The sequence below is a fragment of the Canis lupus genome, chromosome 1 (genome assembly GCF_048164855.1).
Source record: "Canis lupus baileyi chromosome 1, mCanLup2.hap1, whole genome shotgun sequence".
Lineage (NCBI taxonomy): Eukaryota > Metazoa > Chordata > Mammalia > Carnivora > Canidae > Canis > Canis lupus.
This window is the reverse complement of record NC_132838.1, coordinates 68173051-68199525: the sequence shown is the minus strand read 5'-3', so window position 1 is coordinate 68199525 and position 26475 is coordinate 68173051. Positions and strand designations below refer to the sequence as shown.

The 26475-nt window shown below is 37.8% G+C and overlaps 1 long non-coding RNA gene across 2 annotated transcripts in view; it reads right to left on the bottom strand.

Moving 5' to 3' along the window:
* The window catches only part of LOC140618802 (uncharacterized), a 127213-nt gene extending 101151 nt beyond the window's left edge, over positions 1-26062 (bottom strand). For both annotated transcript variants that reach the window (XR_012018868.1, XR_012018873.1), the window contains exons 1-2: positions 26038-26062; positions 25442-25494 (exon numbers count right to left, since the gene is read on the bottom strand). This is a non-coding gene — a long non-coding RNA (uncharacterized lncRNA). The remainder of the gene's footprint in view (positions 1-25441; positions 25495-26037) is intronic.
* Positions 26063-26475: the final 413 nt, after the last annotated feature.

Here is a 26475-nt window from a genome sequence, read left to right as displayed (position 1 = left end):
ACATGCATTTCTTGGCTCATGGCCCCCCTCCATCTTCATGGCCCACCATAGACTAGTGAGTTTCTCACATCTCGTCACTCTGACTCCTATCTTTCTCCTTTTGTGGCACATTTAAGGGCCTTTGTGATGACACTGCACCCACCTTAAAAATATTGAATAATTTCCCTTTTTTCCCTTCTTTTTAAGATTTCTTTATTTATTTTAGAGAAAGTGTGTGCAGGTGCGAGCAGGGGGAGGGGCAAAGGAAGAGGGGGAGAAGTAGACTCCCTGCGGAGCAGTGAGTCTAATGCCAGCTCCATTCCAGGACTCTGAGATCATGACCTGAGCTGAAATCAAGAGTGGGTCACTTAACCAACTGAGCCACCCAGGTGCCCCGAATAATTTCCTTATTCTAAAGTTACTTGATTATTAAGCTTAATCCTGTCTGCAATCTCTTTCTCCGTTGCTGTGAAACTAGTCCAACATAATTTATTCACAGATTTGAGGATTATCAGGTAAGTATAACTGGGATGCTACTATTCTGCTTTCCATATACTGAGTAAACAATATTACTTGATTTACTAACTATGCCATTTTTTAAAGTTAGGCATAAAAGGAAAAGATTGACATTTAAGAGATCTCTTTTCAAAATAACCCAATGATATTAGGTAGTAACAAAGTCAACTAGCTGTATGTGTATTTTTCATTAAGTCAAACATTAAATTAAATCATTAAATTAAACACATTTTTATCAATACTATTATAAATAAAAATATCCCTGCAAATGACCACTGAATCCAATTGTAAATTACAGAAATGTAGAAATATATGATGGTAGATAAATTATCTCTAAAGAGTTCAATATTTTCTATAGAGCAAGGATTTATGTTACCTGTTTAAAAGAATTTTTAATTACTCTTTAAGACTAAGTCCCTGTGCTAGAAGCTAAGGAAGTAATGAAATATATAAAAGAACTACATCTCTAGGAACTTTCCCTCTGATCTTGAGAAGACATTCATTTCTCAAGCCAGTAAGTGGCAAGAGCATCAGTTTATGTTTAAGCACATTACATCTTTCAGGACTGCTTCCAGAATGAGATCAATGTGGGATAGAGTTTTCAGAGAAGAGCAAGGATTTTTGGGCATGGTTGCCTAACAATTTCGACTCACTGCTTTCTCTTAAAACTGGTAATTATTATGGATCATTCTTCCTGCCCAATCCCCACTCCAAAAATACACTTGCAATTATGCATACAATTTCTAAGGTTTCACTGACTCCTTAAAGCCTAAAAACAAACTCCAAGGGTCCATGGCCTTGGCAAAAATAGTTCTGTTTTACTGGAGAATTAGATATGACTAGATATGATTCAATAGGACTAGATTGATAAATAAAAGAATGGACTTCTAAGGATAAGGAAACAACCAAAAATGGCCAAGCACTCCTCTACAATATTGCACATAATTCATACTTAAAATCTGGTGAGTTCTCCTACTTTCTCTTTCCAGCTTCTGATATTTTGGAGAGATGTCTGAGCAATGTCAGTTGTGTAGCAGAAAAAAATAAACCTTACTACCGTGTAAGGAAATATATATAACCAGCATTGTATTTATTTGATAGTCAAAGCCTTTCCACTCACAATGGTAGATTTCTAAGGCAAGATAAGTCTTTGCATTCGCTACTTGCTTCTGACAAAACTAGATAAAATGTATTATTCTCTGCATTTTAAGTCACAAGACTAACACTTATTTCAAGAAGAAAATTAATGTCAAAGGCATAAAAAAAGAATTCAGAAATTTATACTCATACACTTTTACATTTCCACCACGTTTTGTTACAAGTAATTATAAAGTGATTTTTTTTTTTTTTTAAATCCACAGGCCTATTGGAACAAGTCTGACACTTTAGTATCTGGCTTAGAAAATATATACAAAACACTTTATTTTAGTTCCTCAAAAAATCATTTCACATCATGCAGACCTAGCCAAATTCCTTCTTTTCATGGTTCTCTGAATAGCACTCATCACAATAACAATGAAGTAAATCATTGAGTAATTAATTATTTAAGATTTTCCTTTTCCATCCCCATAAGAATATGAGCTCTGCAGGGAAAGAGTGGTATCTGCCTTGGTTTGTGCTATACATCCAATGCCTTATGCATTCATAGCTGCTCAGTGAAAAAAGAAATTAGTGGTTAACTAAACTCTGTATCCTTGAGATTTATTCTAGATTGAGTTGCTTCTCGGCCTTTTGGCTAAGGTCAAGTGGAGATTCATTTTAGATTGAGACTGCATGGATTACTTCATTTTTCTAAATGCTACTTCCAACGTTCTCTTATTTCCCTTGCATTTTGCTTCTTCCCCTTCTCCAGCTCTAGGGTACTGGCACTTAAAGTACCCACACAGAAGTTTGGGGGCTTTTTGTATTTTTGCTTTTTTAACTTGGCTCAAGTATAATCTTCTTTTTCTTAGAAATTATAGAATCTGATAGATTTCTTCATAAACAGGCTCTGACTTGACCTTAGCTTCCTTCTTCTGCAAACTACCCTCATAGGCTACCCAGAGATGGAATATAGTTTACACAGCTTCTACTCTTAGGGTGTATGTTGGACATACATCTGACAGCTTCTACCAATATTATTACTGAAAAAATGTTGAATACTTTATTAGCTGGAACTCCTGTGTTATCACTATCAACTCAGTTTAGCTAGACAAAACAAGAAAAAGAGAATTTATTAGCTACATTTCATTAATGCCAAGGACAGAAATGTAGGTTGGCTTTGGAGAAAAACTGAAATAAAAAAACGGAAGACATCAAGAAGCCAGAAAATTCCCTCTCTTATCTTTTCCCTTCTGCTTCTCACTAAGCACTAACTTCATCCATTAATTTTTCACTAAGGCCTCAGTGTTACACTGAAGAAAGATGTCCAATCTACAGCATCCTAGGAATGCATTATATTCATTCAAGTGGTTCCCTTTTTTTTCAATTTGAATTTTAGAACCCATATTTAAAATCCCAGGAAAATAATGCCAATTAGATTATCTTGAATCAGATGGCCACCATGTTGTAATAAACCATCATAAAAAAAAAATAGAATCATATTGTGCCAACATGGCTCTCATGGACCCTCCCAGAAATGTTACAGATTAGTCAAATGGTAGGGTGGGGGCAGCCAGGAAGGAACTGGCTTCATTATAAAAATGGAAATGTATGAGGTGAGACAGCACTCTAAAATGTCTGCAAACATAAATATTAATCAATCTAGCAGAAAATAGAGTCTAATTATTATCAGGTCTCTGGATTAGAGATTAATTGATTCATGTGCATTGAAGTGAGAGAAGAAAAAATAAATGTAAAGATTAATAACTTTTACTATACAAGAATTTAAGTTTTGTAAATCCATGAAATATAACTGAAATAAAAAGGGAAACAGCAAACCAGTAAATACTAATAAATAAATGATGCCCCCCCCAAAAAAATCTAGATCATGAAGGAATTCATACAAATTAGAAAGATTTAGATTAGAAAGATTTTTTTTTTAAAATCGGGAATAGGTCCCAAAATTCTTTTTTAAAAAAGATTTTATTTATTTATTTGATTGGGAGGTTGGAGACAGAGGGAGAGGGAGAAGCAGACTCCCAGCTGAGAAGGGAGCCTGATATGGAGCTTGATCCCAGGACCCTGAGATCAAGCCATGAGCCAAAGGCAGACACTTAACTCACTGAGCCACTCAGGTGCCCCAAGAATATGTTTCAAGATTCTTAATTTACAACAGAGTCACAGTTTTTATAATGGAATTGATCTTCGAAAGTAAAACTGTTAAAGATCAACACATAATTACTGAATTACTCATTCATGGGAAAGACTCATGTGACTATCAGCATACGTGAGTAAAGAGTTCTGGAAACTCCAAGTCAGATGACTCCTTAGCAAGATTGCAAATGTGACTAAGACAAAGAGAGCTATAAAATGATCCCTAAAGAAAGAGGGCTCATCAAGCAAAGTATGCCAGCATGCAGCAAAGACAAAGGAGACTGAGGATCTGAATCACAAGGAAGTCTCCAGTGTTGTCCAGGGGAGAAGATTTCTAGGAAGCTGTCATGAACATTCCCCCCTGCAGAAGAAATGGGGCCCTAAACCTGGCTCCATAGCCATGATAGCATTTCATCTCCCCAGCAGTTAACGTCATTTCAGAGCAGGTGTATGCTAATCCTGGACAAACTCCTCAGGTCTCTTTGGAGAAGGCTACATTTCTGTCAGAGTGTCAGAGTGGAGAGAGTTGCACCCAAAGAGACATTCTGTAAAGAGGTTCAGAGGATCTCCCTTCCCTCAAGTCCTCCGCAGAGTCCTGGTTAGTACGTATCTGTGAGGAAGAGGGTTTGAGGGGAAAAGTCACTAGGTTCTCTCTTCTGGCTTCTCTCACAAGCCAGAATGGAAAATAGGGCATTGCATTCTTACACATACGCGTTTTCTTTAGTATTGTGGCAAAATCAGCTGTTCTGATCCCACCTACCAAAGATTACACTCAAGACCTAAAAGAACCGATTTGTTTCCATGTAACTTAATATGTCCTAGAACAAAGCTCAAAAAACATGGTAGGACAAAAATGTCCAGCACTCAACAGAGCAAAATTCACAAAATCTGTTCTCCAAAAATAAAAAGAACAGAAAAATAAGACTCATAATAGGAGAAAAAAATATCAAAATGAACTCAAAATTATAAAGATGACAGAATTTATAAACAAGGACATTAAGACAGTTATTACAACTATGTGTTGAATATGTCCCATATGTTCAAGAAACGATAAGATTGAGCATTTTAAACAGAGACATGGGTAATATGAAAAATACCTACACCAAACTGGAGATGAAGACTACAATGTACAAATAAGCCTCAACCCTTACCTCAAATCTTACATAAAAATTAACTTGAAATAGATCATAGCCCTAAATGTCAAAGCTAAGACTATAAACTCTAGGACAGTACATGAGGAAGTCTTTCAGGAAGTGAACTTGGAGTACTATTTTTACCACTTCAGCGTACTACTCTAAGGTAGTACATAAAAAACTAGAACATAAAAAAGTTGATATTTGTACTTTATCAAGATTAAAAATGGCTACCCTTTTGAAGACCTTTATAAAAATAAAAAGGAAAGCCACAGACTAGGAGAAAACATTCAGAAAACACATATCTGACAAATGACTTGCTTCCAGAATATATGAAGATGTCTTACAACTCAATAGGAAAAATAACATTATAAATGGGCAAAATGTGTGAATTGATGCTTAATAAAACAAGATATATAGGTTGTCAATAAGCATTTGAAAAATCACTAATCAGGGGCACCTGGGTGCTCAGGGAGTTAAGCATCCGGCTCTTGATTTCCGTGCAGGTCATGATCTCTGGGTTGTGGGATCGAGCCTCGTGTCAGGCTTCCTGTTCAGCATGGAGTCTGCTTCTCCATCTCCCTCTGCTCCTCCCCAAGCTCACACACTATCTCTAAATAAGTAAAAGTATTTTTTAAAAAATCACTAATCAACAGAAAATGCAACTTAAAACCAATCAACACCCAATAGAAACTGCTAAAATTAAAAAGTCAGACAATGCATAGTATTGGAAAGAATACGTAGCAATAGTCACTCTTATATGCTGCTGGTAGGAATGGAAATTCTACAACCATTTGGAAAATATTTTGGGAATTTCTTATAAGGTGAAATATGCACTTAACATTTGAATCATCAATTCCATTCATAAGTACTTACCCATGAGAATGAGTAACAAATGTTTATAAAACTCATCATGGTGATGGGTAAACAATTCAAAGTATATTCATAGAGTAGAATATTACTCAACAGTGAAACAGAACCAACTACTGATTCATGCAGCAACACACATGGATTTCAGAAATACTACAGAGTAAAATGAAATCAGACACTAAAGATTACATACTGCTTGATTCCACTGATATGAAATTCTAGAATAGTCAAAAGTAATATGTAGTGATGTAAAGCAAATCAGCGCTTGCTTGGGATAAGGGATAAGCGGAGTTATGGATTGTAAAGAGGCACAAGGTTACTTTAAGAATGAAAGAAATGTTCTGCGTCTTGGGTTTTGCGGAAGGTAGAGTATATGCATTTGCTGAAATTCATCAAACGATATGCCAAATTATCCCAAAGTGGATGCATTTGTATATATAAATTAGTGCATTCAATTTTTTACTTTGTCTTGAGATGACAGATCTATACTATGGGAAATGGACAACAATTTTCCCTGGTCTATACTTTGAAAGAAATGAAATAATGGATTGATAGCAAGATCAGAATAAAAAGTGATAAACTTCTGGAAATGGCTAAGAGTGAAATTATTTGTATCCCAAGGAAGTGTTCACAAAAGAGACAACAATTATGAAGAATTTTCTCGATAAAATTAAAGCAAAGAAGATAACACTTTCTGAAGATACTAGCCACCCTCTTTCCTCAGCCACTCTGGTTTGTCAGTGGGCTCATGAACAGAGGAGGAAGCGCCAGGGATTGAGGCTATGCATGAGTTTAAAAACATGACCTTACCCTCAACAAGACCATTCTGGCTATCATTATTGATAAACATCTAGCATGCCATAAGCCGAGTCTGATGCTGATTTTCTTTTGTGACACCATACCCAAAGAGATCAACTAGCCAGGATGACCACCCCACCTCCTCGTGGAAGAGGAAGCAAGATGTTTCATAGGAATACATGCAATAGCTATGAATATGCATTGTTGTCTGTGCAGCTCTCTAAGCACCACTACCCAAAAGCTAATGGAATTTATGATTCTCTATCATGAATCCACAAAACTTTGCTTCTGACCAGAGAATGCATTCACCAGCAAGGAATGGGAAAAGTTCAACCCATGGAATTTGTTGATCTTATTATATGCCACTTCACTTCAAGTTTCTTTGCCTGATACAGGCAAGTTTCTTTGCCTGATACAACAGTGGAATACTCCATTAAAGACCCAGTTAGGGTGCTAGCTAATAATACCTTGACCAGCTAAGTGCTGTCCTACAAGATTTTGTGTATGTTTTGAACCAGCAACCTATATTGTGCTATTTTTCTCATAACTAAGAGACATGGATTGAAGAACAAAGAAGTGGGAATGGGAGTGATTCCTCTCACTGTTATCTTTAGGGACCCAATCACAAAATCTTTTCTTCCCATTTACCATTATTGTCTCTAGGGGACCTAATGATTCTGCTGAACTTGAAGTTTAAACTATTCTCTGTCACTTTTAACTCTTCACGCCACTAAGTCACAATAGGCAAAGAAGGGTTTGCTAAGCCAACTGGCGTGACTTATCCTGATTATCAAGGATAAATAGAGTTGTTGCTATATACTGAAGACAAAAAGGATTCAAGGAATCCTTCGGGTTGCATCTTAGTACTCACAGATCCGATGGAAATGGCTAAGAATGGGGCGATTCAAATAAGCAGGGCCACTCATTACTCCAGCCCTTTGAAAATGAAATTTTGCATCCCTCTTTTTCTAATATAAAGTGCAGTAGTAGAGATTAACCTTACAGTTCAGAATGTAAGTTATAAGAGATCAAAGGAAAATTCAAACCAGGTTTGAAAAAGAATGGACATCACCCAGAAGTACAGTGATTCATGGAATTTTGGGTCTATCCTTTTGAGGAAAGAGTGAGTTGCATATGACCATATATATGTATATGTGGCTATGTAATGCAGACTTACTTCATATAATTTGGAAGCCTGAAGTTGGGTGGCTCTTGTTTTTGAAGGTAAAATATGGATGGAAGAGTGTAAGCAAATGCAGAGGTGACAAAGGATGAACTAAGCTAGATAATGTGTTCAACTTTGCATCACTCCTGGGCCTATTTGCTCTGGACTGAACATTTGTATCCACCTGAAATGTATATGTTGAAATCCTAATCTGTAATATGATAGTATTTGAAGATACAACTTTTGGGAAAGAATTAGGATTGGATTAGGTTATGAGAGTGGGGCCCTTATAAAAAGAGTCAAACACATAGGGTCTGTCTCCTTGTCATGTAGGGACACAGTATGAAAACAATCATCTGCAAACCAGGAAAAGCTCACTCATCAAACACTGGCTCTGCCAGTACCTTATTCTTGGACCTCCCCGCCACCAAAACTGTGAGAAATCAATGTTTGCAGTTGGAGTCACCAAGTCTACGGTACTTTTGTTATAGCAGCACCATCTAAGACAGCATTTCACCTTCCAGGCTGCTTCAAAGGAAGAGAACCTGAAACTCCATTTCCCAGACAGCCCTCCCCCCTTAGCTGGATGGTTCCAGGTTAGTCCACAAATGGAGAGTAAGCATTAAGATGCAGAAAGTAGCAGAGAAGGGGAATCCCTGGGTGGCTCAGGGTTTAGCAACTGCCTTCAGCCCAGGGCATGATCCTGGAGTCCCACATCGCGATCCCTGCATGGAGCCTGCTTCTCCTTCTGCCTCTCTCTCTCTCTTTCTGTCTTTCATGAATAAATAAATAAAATATTTAAAAAAAAGTAGCAGAGAAGAAAGCATCCTTTCCTGGCAGCAATTTAAAAAATAGGAGCAGATGACATGAGACATGGTGAGGATTCCAAATCATCCACTTTGGGTGCCTCAGGTAACAGAAACATTAATAACCACTTTTTGGAGAGTCTTAAGATTCACCGTAACATCCAGATGAACTCCTGAGAATCCACTCTAGGTCCACTGGCCACACAGACCAGCAGGTTGGCTTCCCTTACCTTCACTCCCCAGCCCTAACCATGGTTATGCCTCTAATTCCTGGTCAAACCCCTACCTGTTTGAATATCTAGAAAGCATTCTGATTCTCTGGCTGAAATCCACAGTACAGGAAAATACCACAAGTTTGATATGTCCAAAAATGACAGAGAATTAATCCTTCAGAAAATTAAAACACAAAAAAATAAACAAGAAAAACGACCCTTCTGATGAAGCATAGATCAGGGTTTTTGCTGTGTCATGATCTACTAAAAGGGCTACTTATATGGGAAATAGAAGGGCTATTTTTATCTTAATTTGCTATAAGAAATTATTCAAAAAAAATCATGTTCTGGTTATACATTTTTTGACAGGAACTGGAGGAAAAGTAATTCACCACATCTCCCACTCAGATTTCAATTAACCTCAGCAAGTTCATCACCAGTGGGCTCATGTTACTATACACAGCCTACCACACTCAATGTTATAACAATAGATTTGAAATATTTTGTAAATTATGAATCATTTTAGATTATTAAAAATATGACATTCAATATCAGAGGGCATTAAATGATGAATGAGTCAGTGCTAGAGGAAAACAAAATCCGGTTTCCTGCTCTAAGAAACATTTCATGCCAGTGATTACAATTTAAAGTTTTGTTTCAAAGTTAATTACAAAACTAATGCTGATTTAGAAAAAATCTTTATGCATGCAACAGCTAAGGAAAACACCTCCGTGAGCAACCTGAATAAAAGCTCACTTCCAAGCATCAAAAAGTTCAAAAGGAAGGTCTCTCTGTGATTTTACGTTCAGCTTTAAAAAGATTACTCTCACTTAATAGAAAATACTTGTTGTTGTCAAAAGAAACGTTATGGTCCATTAATGTTCCTGGTAAGAGCATTTAAATATTTCATTGTTACAGAGAACCCATCATTCAAATCACTGAATATTTATTCCCTTTTCATCTGTTAAAAACAAGGTTAAATTACAGAAGTTATTCATTAAAGGTCTATTTAGCCTATATGAAGTAAATGAAGCTTTTCCAACTAAAAATAATCCTGGCCTCTTGCTACATTTTTAGCATGCTGGCAAACGACATACTGATATGTGAAGAGCTAGACAGCTTTAGCGACCCCAGTGTGCCTTTGGCACAAAGTCAAACAACGTCCTATCGGGGCAACACTACCGCCTGCTACATGATGTGACACCCAACTCTATCAGTAACATCATATGCAGCTTCCAGATAAGTTTTACTATTGACATGTTCCTCTCAGCATCAAGTGACAAGAGACCATGTCCAGGAAAGAGTTCTGAACCTCAGACACACCAGAGGCACGACAAACTAATCTACGTTCAACTGAGCGTTTTGGTCAACTGATAACAGATGTTACAAGTCACAACCCATCGTGGAAGAGGTTGTTTCTAAGGCAATTGCAGAGGACAGACAACCTCCAATGGTTCTAGAGCGTGTTGCCACCCACCTGAGACAATGCATGAACGAGTAGAGGAGCCAGAAAATGGTGATAGCACAGCAGCTATCTTTGTTAGAGTGGAGCAGAGGAGAAAACATAAGTCTGAGAAGGACCGAATATGCTACAATCTGCAAATGATCTCTGAATCAACAGCATTTTCTAAAGGACAGACATGGGTACAGGAATTTTGCCCAGATATTTTCAGGCAATATTGTTTAATTTCTTGAAAATGTGACTTGTGAGAAAATAATGCTAATCTCCGTTTGCTGACACCCACCAGATTCCGGACATTGTATCACACGCTTCATTTCTCTAACATATTTAATTCTGGTGACAACACCTCAAGATAGTCATTACTATCTTCATGTGTTAAATGAAGAAAGTAAGGTGCAGGAGCTAAGCAATTTGCTCAAGAGCGCACAGCAAGTGGAAGAGCCAACACTTGATCCCAAATTTATATGGCTCAAAGTCCAAGCTTCTTTCCTATTTAAAAATTTGTGAGTTCTACATTTATCATTGCTCATGTACATATATAAGCAAACATGCATACAGACTATGAATACATCTACTCTTATACAATTTCTTGGGCATTTTGATAACTGTAATAGGCACCAGAAGAGGGGAAAGCTTTGCAGACCATATTTCTGCCAATCTATTTGGAAAGACTGAAAAATCATAAAATCATGGGGGAAAAAAAGGAAACTCATTTAAGAGAGAAAGCCTTGTTGATGCAGATTAGGACTATGTAAATGATTCTATTCAATTTTCTGGGATTGATTTTCATAGTACTGTAAGCAATCTCTCTAGGAAAGGGTAAGTATTAAATAGGGTTTTTATAAGACAGAGAAAGGAATGTTCACGAGGATTCTTTTTGAGGAAAAAGCATCAGCACTTAGTGAAATTTTGGATATCTCAGAGAAAAATTCAAAAAAACCTTCCTTATTATTTGCCATAAGAAAAGCGGCATAGGGGATGGTGCAGAAGACAGATTAGCAGGATGTAGAAATCAGCCAAAATGATGCAGAGACTGGAGGCTGATTTCCCAGAGAAAAAGCTAAAAATATACTTCTGCTTCAAACAAAGGAAGTTCTGGAGATTGGCAGATAGTCTATTATGTTTTTCCTCTAGTTTGAAAATAAGAATGGAACCCTCTGCAATTTACTGAGACTGATGATTCAATCACAAAATACCTCTTCGTTTGATTGCCTCGGGAAGCTCTCTTCAGCTGTCCTGAGCTTTCCTTTTTTTTTTTTTTTTTTTTTTTTTTAATTTCCTTCTTTGCTTCATTTGAGTCAACCTAGTAGGAGGTTTAGGATATCTTGGATGTGCATCTTGGTAGCTCAAGAAAAAACATCAGCCGAATAAAAGCATTTGTATCTTCAGGTGACACGAGCACACCAAGATCTTTCTCTAACTAGCCGCGCAAACTCCAACAGCTCAGGAGCTTAGTTTGTGCCTCCTTTTCCTCCACGATGAAGCAAGGGGACAGGCTGGATGACATTCTCAAACTTATCAGCTCTAACTTCCCCAAGTTTGAGCACCAAGCTGCTAACTGTGGCTGGCTCCCAGGGGCCCATCCGGGCACGCCACCCTCCACATTCTGCGCCTCTACTGCAGCTCTCGCTGCCTCACTTCTCAAGAATGATATGTTTTGCTTCCGTTAACAAACGTCGATATTGATTTTGTAATCCATTATTTTGTGATAGTCGCAGAACCATTCTACTCCTTCCCTTCGGGCCATACCGCTAAGTGCACATCCCCACCGAGTGCCCTCTGGAAATAATCCTGAGTCCCCACACTTTAAATACCTCCCAGACTACCCTCCTTTTACACTGAGAGGGTATTGATTTCATTGATCCTTTCAGTAAATAAATACCCCATTCTTTCCAGTCCTGTCCTTTCTTTCCCAACTTATTTTACATACTCGGACAAGTGACTTCACTGGGCCCCTCACACTATCTGACCGAACTCAGTGGGACTTGAACCTCTGAAAACAAAACCGTTGCATTTTCCTTTTGATCGTTTTAAGAGAGTGTCAATCTCTGCATATCACTTTCTTGTCCCAGCAAGGGTAAGCCTGGTCACCCCTGCCAGGCCCTTATCAAATTTCTCTCACCTTTGTGATAAGCGGTTGGGATTTCAACTAACTGAGGGGGGCTCCCTGAGACCGTGGCTGCAGGTGGATTCCCTGAGCTATCTGCATCTGCCCCACATCTCCCCGCATTGGTGGCGGGAAGGCCTGACAGCTAGATGATAATGTCGCCTTTGTGTAGCAAGGAAAACGTTTCTATTTGCCTGTCGAATGTAAATTTACTAGGCCTGGCACCCGCAAGGTGGTTTTGAGGAAAGAATGCTTTGGGGTGGATCAAGATCGAGTTTTGAAGCCACAGTTCTTTTTGTTGTGTTTTTTAAATAAGTAATTTGAACCATTTCCTTAAAAAAAGGATTGTTCTCCAAATCCAGAAAGATGAGGCGGGCAACTTTCCTGCCATTGGCCCCCTTGTTGATTGATGGTATAGCGTAGATCCTAGTTACCCAGCTATGAAATTTTGGAAAATAATTCAGGATTTGAGTAAATAACCCACAGAGGATCAGGCTCTGGTATTATTAAACTAGAGCAATCTCAGCTCACCGAGGGGGTTAGATTTAATGTTTCAACTGAAAGAGAGACTGGGACACTCTCAAGAAGGAGATACTTTCCTTCTTTTTTTTTTTTTTTTAAAGATTTTATTTATTCATGAGAGACCCAGAGAGAGAGAGGCAGAGACAGAGGCAGAGGGAGAAGCAGGCCCCATGCAGGGAGCCTCACGTGGGACTCGATCCCGGGACCCTGGGGTCATGGCCTGGACCGAAGGCAGACCCTCCACCCCTGAGCCCCTTGGGTACCCCAACCCTTTCCCTCTTATTCTCCCTTCCCTTCACTCTCCAATTCTCCTCCAAGAGCTGATGCTGTCGCTGCCGCTTCAGGGTACTCCGAGGTGCCCACCATCACTGCCTGCCTGCTCCTCAGAACTGATTTTCCTTCTCACTGTATCACAGCACAACGTTTAGAAATATGTTTCTCACCAACCAGTCATAATGAGGCTGTTCTCCAATGTAAGAATTATTTCATGTATTCATTTCCTGAGGATGCCACAAAAGACCTCCCATTCAGCGGCCTACAGCAACACGTTCCCGCCAAGTTCTGAAGGCCACAAGTCTGAAATCAAGGTGTCAGCAGGGCTGTGTTCTCTCCAAAGCCTCCAGGAGGATATCCTCCCTTGCCTCTCCCACTCTCTGGTTCTAAGCACTTTCTTGGATTGTGATGGCATCGCTCCAATCTTCACCTCCATGCCCACATTACTCCTCTTTGGTACGTCTTTTAGGTGTGTCTGCATGCAATCTCCTTCTGCCTCTGATAAAGTTATAAGGACTTTGGTGATGGTATTTAGGGCCCACTGGATAACCCAGGGAAATCTCTTCATCTCAAGATCCATCGTTTAGTCATATCCACAAAACTCCCTTTTTTTTTTTTTTTTTTCCAAATGAAGGAACATTTACCAATTCCAGAGATTAGGACTGATATCTTCCAGTGACCATTACTCAATCTGCAACACTCAGCCGTAGAAGTTCTGGGTCATGAGTAATTGTACTTCTCTGGATATTTAGAAGAAACAAGTCATGATTTCTCTTAATGAAGAGTTGATATCAAACATCTATGTCCATTTATATAATATCAGGTACATGGTTCCTTATTAATCCTGAGTATTTATCCCAGGAAGGGCACTTTCCCTAAGTTTTCCCTACCTCAGAGTGATTTCCCTACCTTCTTATGTCATCCCCACATCCTGTCCTCTGAACAATATTTTTTCATTAATAAAAATATTTATTATAGGTAAGGTTATCTTTATCTCCCCCTGCGTTCCTTCCTTCATCATGTATTTCTTGAGTCCCCCTGATGCTCCAAGATCTGCAACAGCCACTAACTTTTAATCTGAAAATCTCTTATCCTTAATTTACTCAGGAGTCCTAGGAACTTCTGTGAAAACATTCCTGTAGGGCTATTTTGCCAGTCAGGTCTTCAAAATAGATTGATAGGTGGGTAGAAGTATAACCAAGACTCTGAGAGCAGAGGACTACTAGACTTCCCCTACTGACATCCCAAAATTTCAAATACCTTTGGAGATACTCACTATATTCCCACAGGTCCTATCAGAGTACCATTAGTAAAACTTGAAGCTAGCCAGGGTGTTGGTGAGTAACTAAAGGTAGAAGGGGACAGTTTACCTGAAGGGGTCCTTCAGGCACCACAGCTGATGGTCTACCATGGGGAGTGGTTCCTTAAGAGGAAGGAAACCAAGTGCTCTAAGTCCAGAAGAAAATCAATCTAAACTGGAGATCCAAAAATTAGCTCAAAGAAATGATCAGATGAGCAGAAGTTTCCATTGACAAGGTAGTTGGGCAGGGAGACCGGGAAGGGAATCTTACTATAGAGAATCCAGAAATTATGTTGTCAGAAAACTTCCCAAGCTTATTTTACTGATTACAAACTTAAAACGTTCTAGTGTAAAATTTGGAAACTGCAGAAATGAGTATTAAAAGATTTACCAAAGTCATTCAGAACTCCTATCATCCAAATAAAACCATAATGAATGTTCTACTCTACTCATCTTTTTTTCTTATAAAAATGTGTTTATTGTAACATAGAAGATAATTTATACATCGTATGTTGCATCTTACTTTTTTTTGCTTAGTGCCACATAGAGACTATTTTCCAATTTCATTGGATATTCTCTGCAAACATGATTTCAATGAGTGCGTAATTAACCTATCACGTAACTTTACCTAAGAGTCTTTATTGTTAGACGTTTGCTTCAGATCCTGTGCTATATAAATAATGTTTAGCAAACATCTTAGTGCATGATGCTTTATATGGATCATTAATTATTACTATGAATTCCTGGATGTAAAAATACTAGGTCAAGAAAATTAACACTTTCAAGACTCCTGACACATAGTAATAAAAATTATATATAAGTGACTTAGTATAGTTTCTGGCCTGCAGAAAGCACTAATTAATGCTAGCTAGGGTTTAATAATAACTTTTCATTCAAAAAGATTGTAGCCATTTACACTCCCGTTGCCATCCCCCATTAACTACAGTTTTGTTAGAAACACATCTCTGAATCTCCTTTGAAATTTAGAGGTGGACTCTAAGTTGTGGCCATCCACCAATACCAACTACCTACCCCCAAATTCTGACCTGGTCTCAGGTAGGACTCTTGCTATATTTCAATCTCTCCAAACAACTTACAGTATTGTTCCAATCCTCAGTAACTCCTCTCTAAATGTGATCCATTAGAGCCATGCTATACGTAGTATACACCCAGCCCTGAACACATGGCTCATATATCTACATCCAAATGAAAAGTGTCCCAAGTGGTTTGATATCCTCTAAGGAACAATGTTCTATTTTATCCACATCTTGTCCACCGAGAAACTACCAAGGCAAATTGTCTATTTTATGATGCACTCAGCGTATCGTCACAAGGAACATTCACTCCTCTCTCCACTATTTTGAAAAGCACTTTTAGTTTAATATATGGAGTTGTGTTAGAGGTGCCTTGCTCTTGAACATGGTGGTGATTTATAAGGGGTTCATATAAGTGTGTGCCGTGCAATCTGAAAGGCCTGACCTTTCATCAATCTTAAAATTGGGAAGGAATTATCTCATTAAAAGCAATATCATACACCTTATTCAGCTGTCATGAAGTTCAACTTGAAATTTAATATAATTTAAGGCTACGCATGTATTCTATCCAAGTATGGATTCGATACCATACTTCATACTATTACAAGGTACTTCAATATGTTTTGTGTAATTCTATAAAATTTCACCCTAATGTTTCTTATAGTAGCAAGGATTCAGCTACCCTGCAAGAAAATCATGTCCTCTTATTTAAAAGTTCATCATGATTTTTTCTCGTTTGATCACTGTCTGCCTGTGGCCATTACCCAAGACTCCCAGCTCCACTATTACATGTGAGTTCTGCTGTATACCATCATGAGCTACACACACTACATCAATTAGAAAAGTCATTTCAGTTTGAAGGTCAGGGGTGGGTTTCTGCCCATAAGCACATAACTCTTTATACCACAAGCCATGTGGTCAGTATTAGATTCAAGAACTAAGAACTCTGTTTAGGCAGGAAAAACATCTTATTCATTATTACAATAAGTGCTTAGCATGGTATACATAGTAAAGGTTCTTCTTTTTCTTTTTTCAAGATGCATTTATTTATTTGAGAGACAGAGAGTAAGAAGGCAGAGGAGCAGGGAAGAGAGTCTTCAAGCAGACTCCCCACTCAGTGCAGAGCCCAACTTGGGGCTTGACCTCATGACCCATGAGATCAATCTGAGCTGAAACCAAGAGTCAAATGCTTAACTGACTGAGCCACCCAGATGCCTCTAGGTTTTTTTTTTTTGTTTTGTTTTGTTTTTTTCTAAAAGGAAGTTAAAAAGGGAGGGAGGGTAGGAAGGGAGAGAGAGAGAAAGAGAGGAAGTCAGGGAGGAAAGGAGGGGGAGAAAAAGGAAAGAAGGAAGGAAGGAAGGAAGGAAGGAAGGAAGGAAGGAAGGAAGGAAGGAAGGAAGGAAGGAAGGAAGGAGATTGAAGTAACACACAACATGCAACAATTTACTTGAGCTTCCCACTTACCTGTTGCTGGCCACCTTTGGTGCTATGATTATTTATGCTGATCCATGACCATTATCATACTTGACCTTGATTTAGTCACTTGGTTTGTTTTTTCTTTTTCTCTTTTTTTTTTTCTTAAGATTTATTTATTTATTTGAGAGAGAGAGAGAGAGCAAGCGAGCATAGGGTACTGCTGATTTTGCCTTTGTAATACAACCTTACAAGCCATTTGTTAGGCTGTAATTTCCAGATCCAATCACTATTCCTAGTCTGTGTTCAAATAGATTTCTTTCTTTGTTCCAGGATCAGAAGATCTGTGCACCATTGGTTTGGTTTGGAATCTCTTATGTGGATCTTGGTAAAATTCCCTTGAGCTGATTATTAATATCACAAAAATTCTGGCGGGTCTAACTCTTCTAAGAAAATCTATAGCCAAATTTGCCTACAACTCTAAATTTTTAAATGCTCTGGGAGTAATTATAAATATCCTTGTGACTTTGCAGTAGCAGCCAACAGAACTCGGAAGTATCCTTATGCACAATTTGGGAAGGACTTTCAGATCCACCCAAAAAATAATTAGTGTGAAGGTAATCTAACACAGACAACCAAAAGTAAACTCAAGCTTCTTGGGATTTCTCTCCTCCTCCCCTTCCCCTACCCCCCGAACACATGCAGACACACAAACACACACCAACAAGGGTTTGAACATTTTTCCTTGGACTTCAGTAGTCCACCTTTGATGATGCTATATGACCTTATATTTCAAATCTGAGCTCTAGTATTTACAATTGTGTGCTATTTGGGTGTCATTTTTAAATAAGAGATTATAAAGAGGGATGCCTGGGTGACTCAGCAGTTGAGCCTCTGCCTTTGGCTCAAGTCGTGGTCCCAGGGTCCTGGGACTGAGTCCCGCATTGGGCTCCCCGCGGGAAGCCTGCTTCTCCCTTTGCCTATGCCTTTGCCTCTCTGTGTCTCTCATGAATAAATAAATAAAATATTTTTAAAGATTATAAAGAAATTTACTTTAGGGTATAATTAATTTTTTTAAGATTTTATTTAAATCTTTAAAGCATGAGCAAGGAGCAAGGGGGGAGGGCCAGAAGAAGAGGGAGAAGCAGACTCCCTGCTATGCAGGGAGCCCAACACAGGGCTGGATCCCAAGACCCTGGGATCATGACCTGAGCTAAAGGCAGATACTTAACCAACTGAGCCACCCAGGCACACCTAGGGTATAATTAATTTTGTAATTTGTTTTAGAAGTTATAAAAATAGAATTATTTCAAAATAAATTTATTCTGTTTATTTAAATAGAATGATGTTAAGGACATCATCATTTTTACCATGCATATTTAAGTTTTTTAAATACCTAATTTATCTCTTCTAATTTATTTTTACTCATATGTCTTTATTTTCTAAAAGCTATGACATAGATCATCACAGAATATCCCAAGTTTCTATATACCTTTGAGAGCATATAAAACCAGAGGATTTTTGAGGGGCAAAATACTGGTTTCTGAAATTTTATCTCCTTGGATTTTGAAATTCCATGGAAATAAATTCTCATGTCCCTCAAATTGAATCAATTAATTGCGTATAACTTCACTGTGAATTTTTACTTATGAATATTAGAAGTTATAGTCAATTAGTAATCAAGAAAATAGAACCCCAAGCTTGAATGTTCTGAACTGTATTTGATATATGGAGATCATTACAGAAGAAGGGTCCCTAAGAAGATTTCAGGACCACTTGGCACAGCAACAACTATCAGGTAATATTAAGGGCAAAGATAGCATCAAGAGCGACATGATAATAAACACATAAATTTATTAAGATTTTATTTTTAAATAATCTCTACACCCAATGTGGGGCTGGAACTCACAACCCCAAGATCAAGAATCACATGCTCCATTGACTGAGCCAGTCAGGTGTCCCCCAAATCACATAAATTTAGTTAGTTTAAAGGCAGAGTCAAATTTATTTTCGTTTGTACTACTCTCCTACTTACATTTCTCTTTAATAAAAAAACTTAAGGGGCACCGGGGTGGCTCAGCTGGTTAAGTGTATGCCTTCAACTCAGGTCATGATCCTGGGGTCCCAGGATAGAGCCCCACATTGGGATCCTTGCTCAGTGGGCAATCTGCTTCTTTTTCTGCCCCTCACCTTACTCATTCTTTACCTCTCAAATAAATAAATAAAATCTTTAAAAAAATATATCTAAAAAGAACTTTACAAAGTTCTTTTCAAATGTCAGGGTTATGAGTTAATAAGAGAGCCAAGAGGGATTTGGGATCCAAAACTCTCAGAATTGAAGGCCCTAAAAGCAGATCCAAAGTGAGATGCAACATTACTGTTGGAAGTATACAAAGGTCAAAGATCAAGAGGAACTAAATAATTGATTTAAAGTTCGGGGGTAAGGTGATCTTGAAATTAAAATATGCTGGACTCCATAAATAAACCCTTAATCATTTCCTGCTCTGACCAGACTAACACATGAGCATTCTAGGACCTTGCAGTATGAGGCACATGAATCAAGATCAAAATATAATAAACAAGCTACTGTGACAAGAGTAAAAAAAAAGCATGTGTTGACCAAAAATGACCTAGTTCCCACATAGACTGGCATAATGTTTTCAGTTATAGACCATTAGTATACTGATGATGAAAATCTTTTTGTCCAAAGTCTGTCTTCTGTCTTCCAAAATCCTTTTATGTCTCCCTGCTTCTCCTCTATATAATTGCAATTGAAAAGAAAATATTCTAACACCAAGTATCTATTATCTATTTGTTTGCCTATCTATCAATCAATCAATCAATCAATCAATCAAATATTGGGCTAAGGAGCTAAAGAAGAAACTTTGTCCTTCAAGGAAATTTGCCACAAAATAGTGTGGCAAATGAACAGATTAAACAGTTGAACAAAGTGAAGAGTAGGGCAATTGGTAGAGTCAGAGGAAGGAGAGATTATACTCAGTGGAAGAGATTCAGAAAAGTCTTCATGAAGAGGGGACATTTCAGAAAGAACCTTAAAATGATTAAGATGTTTGTCAAATAAAACTGGGGGAAGGGTTATTTGCTTCCAAATATGCAATCGTTGAATATTTCTGAACAAGAATAGTAGACATTGGACATTAGAAAAATGTCACCCTCTATCCTAAGTTTGACAAATAAGAGATAAGGAGTTATCTCAACATTTTTAGTGGCAATTTTATTCATTCCAAAAGGAGATTTTAATTTTTATTTATTTGAGAGAGAGAGAGAGAGGGCATTAGTGGGAGGAGGGGAAGAGGGAGCAGGAGAGAGACAAGCAGACTCCCTGCTGAGCATGGAACTCCATGCAGGGCTCAATTCCAGGACCCTGAGATTAAGACTTGAGCTGAAGTCAGACAGTAAACCAGCTGAGCCACCCAGGTGCCCCATCCAACAGGAAATTTTGATACTCTTTCTAAGACTGTTTAATTCCAGCAACCCTCACATATTTAAAACTGGTAATAAATTATATGAAATAATTAGCTCTTCCTCTGACAATTCACAAGATCATGGAAATTTGAACAATTTCCTGTTCCATTTTGATAACCAATCTCTGGTTATCTTTTGGTTGATGATCTTTCTAAGGAAGCGTGTGTTTTTTTCTAGTGACTTTGGAGAATTCTTGTAAAATTTTTCTCCTCAAATCTAGCAAGATGGAAATTATGCTATAGGTTTAAACATCAGGAATTACAATTTTCCATCACAGAGTATAACTGTTTATTTCCTTGAGTCACACCCTGAAAATCTTATGTTCGTGTGTATGTGATCTATGTGTTTATGTGGACACATGAAGTGATTTTCAAGAGTTATCTTAAGTCAGATGCACAGTGCTGGCTCATTGAAATATTTAGGTAAAAATTCTCATTGGTTTCTACATGAACCATTTCTTAAATCAATTAAAATTAAAAAGGAGATTTCTGCTTCTAAATATAGCTCCATGAGAAATTTCTGGAAAGTTTTTGTGCATCTGTCACCTAAAGTCTAGATTGCCTCTCTGACCTTGGGGAGATAAGAGCTCTTCTGTTCCTCACAAGTTGGATTAGAAGCTATCAAAGCCCTGAGGACGTTCTAAAGACCAAGAGCTTCAACCACCTCCGCTAGATTTTTGAGAGAACGAAAATTATCTTCATTAGTCTTGTCTCTGCCCATTGCATGAACAAGAGATGATGGAAGTAAGAATGCACCCACTCATTCACCACAGAGACCCTGGCTTAGGAAGTGCTACCTCTTCTGGAACTGTCCTTTGTTAAATGTAGAGATGTTCTATTTATTGAGAAACATTTGCATTAGCCTGGAATGAAATAAGTAATCAACTCAACCTCTCCAAAATTCCTAACTATCTACATTGCAGGTGCTGTATATTTAGGAAGCAATTCACACAATCCTTGTTCAGGGAGTAGGTGGCCTCTTGGAAACATCCTAGCCATTCCGAGGCCCAAAATATCATTCCTGCTACCACTTCCTCACCTATTCTCCTCATGAGATTTCATCTTTGGCATCCAGTTCAGTGCTTTCTCTGCTCTCCTGTACTGCCCAAAGCTATTTTGAACTTTTGTGATCATTTTACTTTGAAATAGAAATTAGCCTTTAGGTTAGAGCAATACTGTTAGGTAACACAGGTTGAGTCGTTATATTTCCTTCCCCTTCTTGTCCTTATTGTCACCAGATTCAAACTTGATGTATGGTTTTTCCCACATTTAAGAGTTAAACTGAAAAACCTAAATCATCTGGAGAGAAAACCAGTTCTGGGCATAAATTTTCCTTGACGCTTTTAATTTACTGATAAACTTAGGGAAGCTCTTCTTCCTGAGAGCTTCTAGGAGTTTGAAAAAAAAAATTAAATTCTCTTCATTTCATCCAAAGTTAGTGTTAAATTTCACAGCATATATATCATCTCACTTCTGTTAGAAGGGCTATTATCTAAATGACAAGAGGTAACAAATGCTGGCAAGGATGTGGGGGAAAGTGAACCCTTCTACAGCGTTGGTGGAAATGTGAATAGTGCAACCACTATAGAAAATAGTAGAAAGCTTCCTCAAAAAATTAAAAATAGAACTACCACATAATCTAGCAATTCAACTTCCGAGAAATGAAATCACTATTTCAAAAAAATATCTGCACCTCGTGTTCATTGCAGCATTATTTAGAATAGTCAAGACATAGAAACAACCTAAGTGGGATGCCTGGAGGGCTTAGTGGTTGAGCGTCTGCCTTTGGCTCAGGGGGTGACTGGGGATCCTGGGATTGAGTCTCACATCTGGCTCCCCACAGGGAGCCTGTTTCTCCTTCTGCCTGTGTCTTTGCCTTTTTCTATGTGTCTCTCATGAGTTAATAAATAAAATCTTAAAAAAAAAAAAAAGGAAAGAAAGAAACCACCTAAGTGTCCTTGATAAACGAATGGATAAACAAGATGTGATATATATTCAATGGAATATTCAACCATAAAAAGGAAGGAAATCCTGCCATTTGTGACAACATGAATGGACCTTTAGAGAATCATGATAAGTAAAATGAGTCAGACAGAGAGAAATATTGTATAATTTCACCTATATGTGGAATATAAAAAACAAAAATGAATTCAAAGAAACAGAGGGAATTGGTGGTTGCCAGCAGACAGTGGGACAAGGAAATGGGTGAAGGTAGTCAAAGGGTACAAACTTCTAGTTACAACATGAATAAATTCTGGGGATCTAATGTACAGCATGGTGACTATAGTTAACAATACTGTATAGTATACTTGAAAGTTGCTCAGAGAGATCTTAAAAGTTCTCACCACACACACACACACACTCACACACACACACACATAAAGTAACTGTGTGAGGTGACAGATGTGTTAACTAAATTTATTGTGGTGCATATCATTTCACAATATATATGCATATCAAATCATCACAGCATACACCTCAAACTTAGTGTTTAATGTCAATTATATCTCAAAAAACTCACCTGATAATACCTACATTATAAATTTAGAACATTAATGCTCTTCTAGAAAATGACATTCACAATTATTTAAATCAAAACAAGAAATAGAAATATCATGAAAAGAAATAGAACCTGAGAGGCCAATGTTGTCATTTGATTATATGAATTTACTAAAATCAACAATTAACTGAATGAGGACGTTGATGCAGCAATTATAACTCCTCCCCCTTTTTTTTCTCAACCAAATGACCAAAGGGTCTTAAAACTTTTAGAAAAATAAATACAAAGAAATTATTTACTGGTATCAGACTGTTTTTAGTTTGTTTTTTTTTTTTTTGGCTTTATCCTTTCAAGAGCAATCCTTTTCCTCAAAAATTCGTAAAAGGTCACCTGAATTTCCACAAATGAGGCAATCTCGCCAACGACGACTTTGTAAAAAATTTTGAGTATAGTTGACACTTATGTTACAATATTTTCAGGTGTACAACATAATGGTTCAACAACTCTATACATTACGCTACGCTCACCACAAGTGTAGCTACCATCTATCACTGTAAAACACTATTACAATATCATTGATCATAGCATTTCCTCTGCTGTGCCTTTTATTCCCATGACATTCGTACCATAACTGAAGTCTGTATCTCCTACTCCCCTTCACCCACTCACTCACTACCCCCATCCATGGCAACCATCAGTTTGTTCTCTGTATTTATAGGTCTGATTCTGCTTTTCCAATAATGACTTTTTAACTCCCAAATTGAAGGGACACTTGTAAACTTTTGGCACTGTGATTATTTCTTTTGCTTTGAAATGATTTCCTCTATCGAGTTCCAAGATTCTGCATGTCTTGGTTTAATTCCTACTTCAATGATAACTCTTTCTCAGTCTCTTTTCAGTTTCACCTTCCTGTCCTCCCAGGAAATGTGTGTTTTTCCCAAAGTCCCTTCATCTGTACTCTTCTGCGTCCAGTTAACTCTCTGTCCTGGAACATCTTAGCCAAATCTGTGATTTCAACTACCATTTGTTCAGTGGTGAATCTCAAATCTATATTTGCATCTCAGGTCTCTCTCCTGAGCTCCAACCCCTATATCCATAAGCCTATTACACATCATCCATCTATAAATCAATAGATCCCCAATTGAACTCACCATTTTTCCTACTTTTTTCCATGCCCATTCCTTCAAAACACCATGATGGGGGTGACCATCTAACTATTCAGTCAGTAACTGAACAATCGACATCAACCACTTTATTTTTTCCATCCCCCATTCCCTCTCTATCCAGTCCTACTGGTCTTTATCTTCTTAAATCATCCTCATTCTCAGTTCCTACCACTGCTCCTTCAGCTCAAGTACTCATCACTTCTTCTCTGTAATAAGGAATAACATCCTAGCAGATCCCCCCAGTTTATTCCAAAACTTCTCTACCTACATTGCACACAGATGCTAGAGCTGTTATTCTTAATGGAGTGACTGGAAGGAAATCATATAATCCCATTCAAATGTTGCAGAAAAAGGATGAAAAAAGAAAGACTTCTTTAATTAAGTCATATTTCTGGTAATTTGTAAAATCTCATTGGAGATTATAATTTCTTTCTTTGCAGTAATAATTTTTATTTTGAACTTCAAAATATTTCAAAGAAGACCATATGCTTATGTATATTGAAAAATGGCATGTGTTGTTTTTTTTTTTAAATTTTTTTTAATTTTTTATTTATTTATGATAGGCACACAGTGAGAAAGAGAGAGAGGCAGAGACACAGGCAGAGGGAGAAGCAGGCTCCATGCACCGGGAGCCCGACGTGGGATTCGATCCCGGGTCTCCAGGATCGCGCCCTGGGCCAAAGGCAGGCGCCAAACCGCTGCGCCACCCAGGGATCCCGCATGTGTTGTTTTTAAGAAAAAAAAGAACCTATACCATATAAACTTCTCTAGGGTCCACATTCACCTTAGAATAAAGAGCCATTTGTTTAGCATGTTTTATAAGATTCTCAACAATCTGGCTCCTATTTATCTCCCCCAGCTTCTCATCAATGATTACTAAACATAAACACTGTATAAAGCTACAAGTGATAAAGAGCTATTTGAAGTCTTTGCACATGCTATTTTCTCTATTTGAAATACCCAAACTACAGGCTGGTGTGTGAGTGCGCGCGCACACACACACACACACACACACACACAATTTCCTCCTGGCTGGTATCTTCTTTTTCTTCAAGAAATTCATCAAGTATAACTGCCTTTAGAAAATCTTCTTTGACAATAAAATAAATTATTTTCAGGGTGAAAAAAAAACATGCCTCTAACTCTCTACTCTCATCTTTAAATATCATGTGAATTCCTCTATTACCCATCACACTGGAATGAAATGCTTGGTTTCCTTATCTACATTCCCTACTAGACAGTGAGCTTCCTCAGAACAAAGATTACATTTTTTATCCCTATGTCCCCAATATCCAGCCTGGATTTAAATAAATGTTTTCTGAAACCACTTAGACATGTTTTAAATGTTTTAGTAAATAGTAAACAAATTCCTTAATATAGCTTTGTTTTGAGCATTTCATGACTGATATTCTCTAGCTTATAATACGATATCGCCATAAACAGAGAATAGCCACTAAATGACTCACCGCATTCTATGGACTATGTGTCAGAGGCACTGAAGTCTGAAGTATGATGAAAGCTTTAAGACAAAATAAGACACAAGTTTCGTATTTTAAAAAAATTCTTTACAAGCAAAAGCTCGTCAGTTAGCTAAATAAATTAGGTTTAGTTCATTCCGTAATTTTCTCTTTAATTGGCTTTAAAACTCAAATTTATAAGCCTATTAACAAAAGAAGACAAATTGCTTCCCATAGACAATACATAAAGAAATTTGGTGAATGCAAAGTAGCCCAAATAAATTATATTGCAAATTGTTTTAGAAGAAAATAGTCCATTCAAGGAAGATAAACTTGCTATTAATAGCTAAGATGGTCCTTTAATGTCTTTGTTACGTGTATTTATTATTATATAACCAACTATTTACATCAGCATGGATTTGTTCCTATTGAACATACAATTAAATTCCACAAAATTTGAGGAATTACAATAATAATGTATTCATAACCACCCCGAATATGTGTTTAAGACATTTGACTGTCTGCCAAAATTTTTTATCATCTCTTATGCTAAAGGATTGCATAGGGAGTTTAAGAAATAAAAACAGCTTTTGTCTACTGCTCACCTGGCTAGTTGCACAATTACTGTATACACAGTGTGTAATCTGAGTCCGGGGTAAGATGACAGCTTTGCTGCCACCATCACAATCAGAGAGAAGAGTCACCTGCAGGTGTCACAGTGCTCCCTGGCCATGGTCAACACCTGGGCACTCAAGCCCCTGTTACCCAACAGGCTGTAACTCAGGGCACAGAGCACAGAACCTTTGACCTATTATTCAAGGTCAACTCTGCTAAATCTGTGGTATCCTTGGAGTTAACTTCCTGCATTGTCTAAACCTCCACTTGGTTGTCTAAACCTCATTCTATGAGACTCCTTCATTCTTCCACACATTGATTTATTCTTTCACAAAAATGTATGGAGTACTCACCTTGCACAGGCTCTGTGCCTTGTGCACAATACACACGGGATTCAAGATGAGAAAAACAAGCAACGGTCCTGACCT